Source organism: Cibotium barometz, chromosome 10 (genome assembly GCF_041138505.1).
Source record: "Cibotium barometz isolate CiBa-2024 chromosome 10, ASM4113850v1, whole genome shotgun sequence".
Taxonomy (NCBI): domain Eukaryota; kingdom Viridiplantae; phylum Streptophyta; class Polypodiopsida; order Cyatheales; family Cibotiaceae; genus Cibotium; species Cibotium barometz.
In genome coordinates, this window is record NC_141055.1 from 46,778,273 (window position 1) to 46,786,552 (window position 8,280).

The 8,280-nt window shown below is 39.0% G+C and overlaps 1 pseudogene; it reads right to left on the minus strand.

The window, feature by feature from the left end:
* Positions 1–4,997: 4,997 nt before the first annotated feature.
* Positions 4,998–7,792, minus strand: LOC147634979 (uncharacterized; annotated as a pseudogene).
* Between the last annotated feature and the right edge of the window lie 488 nt (positions 7,793–8,280).

The window sequence follows — 8,280 nt, forward strand, 5'->3', positions numbered from 1 at the left end:
GAAAGTTGCTGGTGCATTAGTGAGACCAAAGGGTAACACTAAAAATTCATAATGGCCATATCTTGTCCTAAAAGCAGTTTCAGGAACATCTTCCTTTGCTATACGGATCTAAAACCTGTTCGCAAGTCAAGCTTTGTAAAATACTTAGCTCCATACTAGCTGGAGCAACGAGAGAAGCTTAACCTTAAGGCATCATTGTTGGTGTTTGTACGTTCACTAGATTCAAATGAATGAACCAGTCTCTTGGTGGGGATCTTGTTTGCTCTTTGCTTAGTACACGCCATACTCACAAGCTAGAAGGAATGGAGAGAAATGAAAAAAAAAATCCTTCATTTATAAATGTAGCTTACTATAAGTTATTGACACTTACTTTTAAAAAATATCAACACTTTGAAAAAGTTGTCCATGTTGACTTTAGCAAACACTTATTTTGAAAAAGTTATCCATGTTTACTTTAGCAAACATCTATTTCTTTAAAACATTGGATTTCTTCAGTAGAGTCTCATAAACATAAAACACCTATTTCATTAAAACATTAGATTGATCCAATACTCTCATAAACATAAAATGTTATTTCTTAATTATAATTCTAAGTCGCTTCCATCACCACTTTGTGTTCAATGTTTCCATTTTCTACCGGCTCTCTCTTGGTTTGTCAACCATTCTGTATGATGTTCTCTAGCCATGCTATTTTCATATCTTGCTTTCCTCACTTCATATATTGCTATGCGAATAGCTTCTGTATCATTGGATTTGGACTTTAATAATTTATCCTCATACCTTATCTCTATTCTCCTATACCACCATTGGAGTAACTGCCTCATAGGATTGGAATCAGTGATTCCACCTCCATGTGCCGATGCTTTTTGGAATGCGCATCAACCTTACCAATGAGATCACTCCATGCCTTGTGTGGACCATATCGCCAAACTTCCTTGTTTAGTAAAGTATGGACCATGAGCCTCAAGTATGTGCTGCATTCAAAAACATAGGATGCATAGTTAAACTCAAAATATTACATTCACATTTTAATTATAAAAACAAAATGGAGACCACTCTGACCATATAGTGTGTAATGCAGTTTGAGGTCCATGCCTCGGTTATTGAGTTATGAAAGTTTACAACTGCCTCTTTAAATGCATGGGCATCATCGGAATTGAATGTCATGTTTTGTAAAAGTGGTTCCAATTTATCAAGTGCAATCCACACATTTGCCTTTGCTATTCGCATCTGTCCCCCATTTCTCCGATTAGGGACATCCATGTGTAGTTTTTTCCATGCTTCCTACTTCTCCCATTGTTTTACAAGAAGCCTACCATCTTCATCTCGTGGTGGAGATAAGAATTTCCTAGCCTTCGCTCCCCCAAAAATTGGTTTACATGGTAAATTTCACTCTTTCTAGACTTTCTCTCATCCTTTTTTATTTCTACTTGGCCCTAGTGAAATCCAACATCAGATAAGACTTGTTCTACCTTCTTGCATGTTGCATCAACATGTGAAGCAAGCTGCATCTTGTAGGCAAAACACACGTACTCAAACAATAATTTTTCTATTATCCTTACTATGCAATGAAAGGTGTAAAAGTGGACCCTTGTTAAGGGTATTTCTAAAATAGGATCCCACTTAGGATCTAATGGCACCAACATGTTGAGATGTCAAGCTCAACATGAGATTACACTCACAAGGTTCCTGCATGACCGTTCAATATTTACATCACTCGCGGGTTTGGTACCTAGCACCAACATATCTTCTCTAGAGATTCTACAGCTGGACTACATCAACTAGTCCACATCTACCAACTTCTCTTAGCAAATTCATATTATGGACCACTTGTATATACTCTATTATGTGTGTTAGTCACTTTATCTTCTTTTTAGACCTCTTTTGTTGTGTGAAGAACAAGAAGAATTTTCAGCCCCTCACCTTTTGTGTTCTCTTCTAGGGTTTGTGTAAGTGTGTGTGCTTGCAAGATCTCAAGCTCTCTTCTCCCCCCTACATTAAAATATTTTGGATGTTTTGAATCAATATTGGGATCCAACACCCTATTCATTAGTGTTAACCTAACACACTCAAGCTTTTGGCCCTTAAACGACTTCACTCTCATCAAGATTCAAAACAAATTGAAGCTTACCTCTACACTCTTCAATAGACATGTTGTAGAACTTTACCATTGCTGGTTGTAGCTTACATACATCCAATATAAAGTTATTGTCTACATGCAATTTGAAGGGCAACAGACTTAAGCATATGTGTCTGTTCCAAATGTATTGGCTCACCAATTGTGTCTAAGGCTTTTTCATTAAGATATTTTTCTGCTTGCTTCACATGGAATAGTTTAGGCATGGGCACCACCCATATGTTGTTAAGAATATCCTTAAACCTTACATCCAATTGCTTATAAATCAAAGCATAGGATTCGGAGCTAATCCCTACCTTGTCACATATGCCTCGAGCATCTGTATAGCTATGAAGGTATTTCTTAATTCCTTCAAGCAAACTCTTACAGCATCATCACCAATGGTTTTGAATTTGGGGTTTTCCAATGCAAAATTCACTATAACTTTGCATAGGACCTTTGCAATTGCATCATCAACCTCTTCACTTAGGTTGGAAAACATATTCTTCATGTTTGCACATTGTGCATAGACCCATCGATTATATTGCCCACTCCCTTTGGTCAACTGATGAAGCAGTTTGACCAACCTCACATGCTCACATGCTTCTTTGGTTTTCGTTCAGGGTCCAAAAACAACAGTCTCTTTGCAAGCATTGCTGCCATCTTTTTGTTCTCTTCCTCCAAACCCTGCATTTTGCAATGCAGTTCTTCATTGTCTACCTCGACAACATGCACAACATTTTCCATAACATGCATTGCATCTTGTAGAATCTAATTCTCTCTCTCGTTTTCACTTAGTGATTTTGCGATCTCCTTGATCATTGCATCCATGCCCATAATGGTGCGGGGAAAAAATGTGTGAACACTATGAGCTTGCATTACTAGCCTCCTACTGTATCCCAGTAACCCTGCATTGCCTTCATACACATACTTAATGAAAGATGTAAGCCCATTAAATTGAATTGTGGAGGACTTTGGGTAATTGGATCGAGTGGATAAATACACCTCTCAACCCAAAGGTCAACATGTTTTCCCCCTGCATTTCTATCTTGTTGCATTAGCTCTAGTTTCTTTTCACTTGTTGTCGTTGTCTTGTATAGTGATGCATACTCGAGTCCTAATTGGAAGTGAATGTCTCTCTTCCTGTTTCGGGCTACATCCTAAAATTAGCATTTGGACAAAACACAGTTATTAACCAAAAATTAGCTTTGAAGGAAAAAACACAGTTGTTTACAAAAATTTAGCTTTTATACATTAGTACAACTTAAAAATTTAAGAAATAACACAACTTTAACCAGAAATAACATTATTGAACATAAAGTTAATGAAATATAACTTTAATATAACGTAGAACTAAATCACAACTTTTAATCAAAATAACACACTTGTTTCAACAAAATAACATAGAAATAAGATCATGAAACTGAAATAGCCTTCCAAGCACACAAAAATACAGCAAATCCAGGCTCAAGCATGCGAAATATACGCATTGGGGTGCCCCATAGCCATGTAAGCTGCAAGAATCGCTCATACACACACTCAAGAATGGCACACACACACACACACTCTCTCTCTCTCTCTAAGAAGCTACAGCCATGCACACACAAAAAGAAACTAGACCTAGGTTATGGCACACAAAAGATAAGCATAGAGATCATCCTCACCATCTTCTTCTTCACTCTCTTCCTCCATGGATATGGCGTTGAAGCACAAGAGAGATGGAAGAAACAAGAAATAAGAAAGCAAAAGTTTGTGCCAAATGAGAGAGTTTGAAAAGAACCGTGAGATTGGTAGATAAAGGTAGAGAGAGGTTGTACCTCCAAAATCACACGACTCCTTTCTCTTTCTTTCTTTATTGAATTTGAAAAGTTTGTTACATAAGCTTTTTGAAACCTTAGGCTTAGCTTTCATTTTTGTGCATACATAGACCATGGCTTTTAACCTTACAAAATAGCTAGAGAGAGTTTCCATGCTTTGGCTTTACAAGTGCGGACCCGCTAAATTGCCAAGCATTTACAAAGTTGGACATGCGTACAAATCATACGGCAACAAGTGTATGTCGAGGCTTGGATACAAAATAAACATGGGATAACATCATTCTTATTTGAGAAAAGCTGCATCTTCTTAGCCTATTCGATGTCAAAATTGGAGGCTGTCATTCCTCCCACACTTAGCTTGTGAGCTCCCGTGAACAAAATATCAATGAAATTTCTCCCTTTTCACATACTTAATCACTCCTTCAAAAATCCTCAAACTTCATCACACCTCTTCAAACTCCTCACTTACTCTCCTACACTTACTCCATTCTCCACCAAACATAGAATGAGGTGAAAAATCATCAACACATTCCCCACAAAAAAAACCCACAAACATCCTATGGAAATAATAATAACTCCTAACTTCAAACACCAAAATAATCCCCATCAAAAGATCATAATTTCATAGCTTGCCCTCACTCAAAATTTGCATGAAAATCTGCCACCCTTGGAAACATACCCTTGCTACGCCAAAAATCTCCTGCGTAAGGATTTAAAACACGCTGCCCACTATTTAGAACAAATTATAGTTGTGTGTGTGAACTGCCTCTTCGAGACTCTATTAGGTTCAAGGACCTGATTCTTTTTTTTTTAAAGCTTGAATTTCAGCTTCGAAAGAATGTGCGTGTGAACATCCGCTTGTAGGAAACCATTTACACCTTGTAAAGCTTTATTAAATTAAGGTTATTAAAACCTTATCTTCCGTGGCTCTGCAACTCGGCCTCCAAAAAAATTAAATGCTGTCAGCACACACCTGCAGGAATCATCTCGCTTGCACAAGAAACTGATGGTGATGCAAAAGGTGTCGGCTTCTTGCTTGGCTAGCTCTGCATAATTCGCTCCATTCACAGAACCACTAATAATTTGTGCACCCGGTCTGTCTCCGCCTCTATGTGTTGCAGGATCTGATACCTGTGCAACGCTTTTACTCGCTTCATGCTCTCTGCTCTGGAGTGCTTGTCCTCAAACTCCATATGCCTTTCCACCACTTTACGAGCATGCTCCAGTTGCCTCTTCATGATAAAGTTCTGAAGGATGAGATCTGCTGCTTCTGCTTTTTTTTAGCAATTCCTGAACTCGTTTGTCCCGCTCGGCATGTGCTTCTCTGATCACCTCCAGACGTTGCCGCTCCTTCTGCTCCTCCTTCCTCTTCTTCTCTGCTTCAAGCATCCTGTGCTCTTCCTCTTGCTTCTTCAGCTTTATTCTCAATTCCTCCTGGCGCTTCTGATAGTCTTCTTCTCTCTTCCTCATCAGCTCATGGAAGTTTGCAACTGCATTAGCATGCCTGGCATCAGCATGTTTTCGAGCCTCCAGGTGTTGATGGCCTCGTTCCTTATTCTGCTCATCCATAATTCTTCTCCTTTCCAGATCCTTATGTTGCATCTCCTCTTGTTTCTTTCTTAGAACCTCTTGTTGAGCTTCTTGCATATTTTCCATCTGCCTCCTGAACTCCTGCTTGGCAATTCTCTCTTGCTCCTTTCCCATGGCTTCTCTTCGTTGTTGCCTCAGCTGTTGCTGCTCTTGAGCAAGCTGCTGCTGTTCTCACAGGTACCTTTCGGCTGCCATTTGTTTGCTTTTCTTTTCAAGTTATTCCTCCTCCTTTGAAGCTGCTTCTTGCAAGTTCCATGGCTAGCCCCTCCTGGCGAACGCACCAAATGAAATAGCCTTCCAATCACACAAAAATACAGCAAATCCGGGCTCAAGCATGCGAAATATACGCATTGGGGTGCCCCATAGCCATGTAAGCTGCAAGAATCGCTCATACACACACTCAAGAATGGCACACACACACACTCTCTCTCTCTCTCTCTCTCTCTAAGAAGCTACAGCCATGCACACACAAAAAGAAACTAGACCTAGGTTATGGCACACAAAAGATAAGCATAGAGATCATCCTCACCATCTTCTTCTTCACTCTCTTCCTCCATGGATATGGCGTTGAAGCACAAGAGAGATGGAAGAAACAAGAAACAAGAAAGCAAAAGTTTGTGCCAAATGAGAGAGTTTGAAAAGAACCGTGAGATTGGTAGATAAAGGTAGAGAGAGATTGTAACCAACTTCCAACTTCCCAAACCTCCCAAATCACACGACTCCTTTCTCTTTCTTTCTTTATTGAATTTGAAAAGTTTGTTACATAAGCTTTTTGAAACCTTAGGCTTAGCTTTCATTTTTGTGCATACATAGACCATGGCTTTTAACCTTACAAAATAGCTAGAGAGAGTTTCCATGCTTTGGCTTTACAAGTGCGGACCCGCTAAATTGCCAAGCATTTACAAAGTTGGACATGCGTACAAATCATACGGCAACAAGTGTATATCGAGGCTTGGATACAAAATAAACATGGGATAACATCATTCTTATTTGAGAAAGCTGCATCTTCTTAGCCTATTCGATGTCAAAATTGGAGGCTATCAGAAACTCAACTATTGACTTCAATTTCATAGCTTAAATGAGAAATAGCACACTCAAAAAATCACTAATGAACAATCCAAATAACACAGAAATAACATCATTAAACTTAACTACTATCTCCAATTCCACACATGACTAAATCATATTCAGAACAATAAGATGGTCAAAATAGAAAAGAAAACATAATAACTCAGACAAATTAAACCATAACAAAACCAGCATAACAGATAACAAGATGGAGATATACCTCCATTGCTCTCTTGTTCTTTGATTCTTTTGTAGAGATTAATGAACAGAAAGATGGTTGAAGGGAAAGATGAATATGTGGTTCCAGCTAAATGGCACCAAATAATCAACATACCCTTCAATTTCATTGTTACAGAAGAGGAGAAACCCCATGATTTAGAAGATCTAAAGTCATTAATGTGGTTTAGGAGGGAAAGAAAGCTTTTGAGCATAGCTACTAAAGAAAACAAACACAGATTTGAATTTTCTCTGTACAAAGGAGGGAAAGTGAAAAACCTAAAGCCATATCTCATCAAAGCATACTGAAATTGTCGTACATTGAAAACCCTATTCTAAAAATCTAGAGAAGTCTCTAAATGAAGAAAAATTTCATAAACCCCTGTATACTTAATGAAAAATGACGAAACTTAATAACCACACTCTTAGAGCATATAGGTAGGCGTGCGTAAAAGGAAATTCAAAAATGTTGTCTACATCAAGTTATTCTGTTTTTTAACTCCATGCTAAACGCAGAATTGGCATTTGAGAGGGTTCAGGGAGATACGATAGAGCCTACATCTCTCTAGCACCTTCCGTAAACATTGGAAGTGTGCTTTTCACATGGAATTGAAACAAAGGCCATCCATGAAGACTTCAAGGAATTTCTAGAGATACTCCTTGTAGGCTGTGCACATTAGATGCTGGAAGGTGCTGGGGGCATTGGTTAGCTCAAAGGGCATGACATGGTATGCATAAGTTTCCCATTTGGTTGCAAATTTTTTTTTTAATCTTTTGGATCGATCAACACCTGGTTATATCCAGATAATCCATCCAGGAAGTTGTAGGCTTTCTTCCCTCCTGCGGCTCTCTTGAGCACGTGGTCTATGAAGGGAAAAGAATAGTGATCTCGTATTGTGGCAGCATTGACCTTTTTGAGGCCCACGCACACTCGCACCTTTCCATTCTTCTTAGGCACTATCACTATGGGTGAGACCCATTTCATGGTCCGGGAAGAAATTGATCGCGATATTTTCATGCATCCTTAGGTGAGGTTTGTTGTTGTGAGAGTGAACCTATTTTGTTTACAATTACGCTCCTTTAAACTATGTCGTGATTGTGAGCATCATATGCTCACAACTGCGTCCTACCTTTGTTGGTAGTGTAGAACCTACTTTAGAAGGTATGGGACTATTAACCAAAACATAATACCTTGCACAAGAGAGGGAGAAAAGAAGAGAATGATGCCATGAAAGGGTCAATTCGAAGACTAGTACTTAGCCAACCTTAATGAGGGTTAACTCCTCGATGTGAGGCCGCTAGGGACTCACTCCACCTCCACTTGTGTCACTCAAATGGAGATCCATAAGCTAGGTGTGTGGTGAGGAAAGAAGAATGGAGATATGGAAATCTCTACCTCCACTCAATGCCAATGTGCATGCAAGAGGGATCTTGAGAAGGAGACAAGAAGAAGGAGAAGACAAGACAAGACAA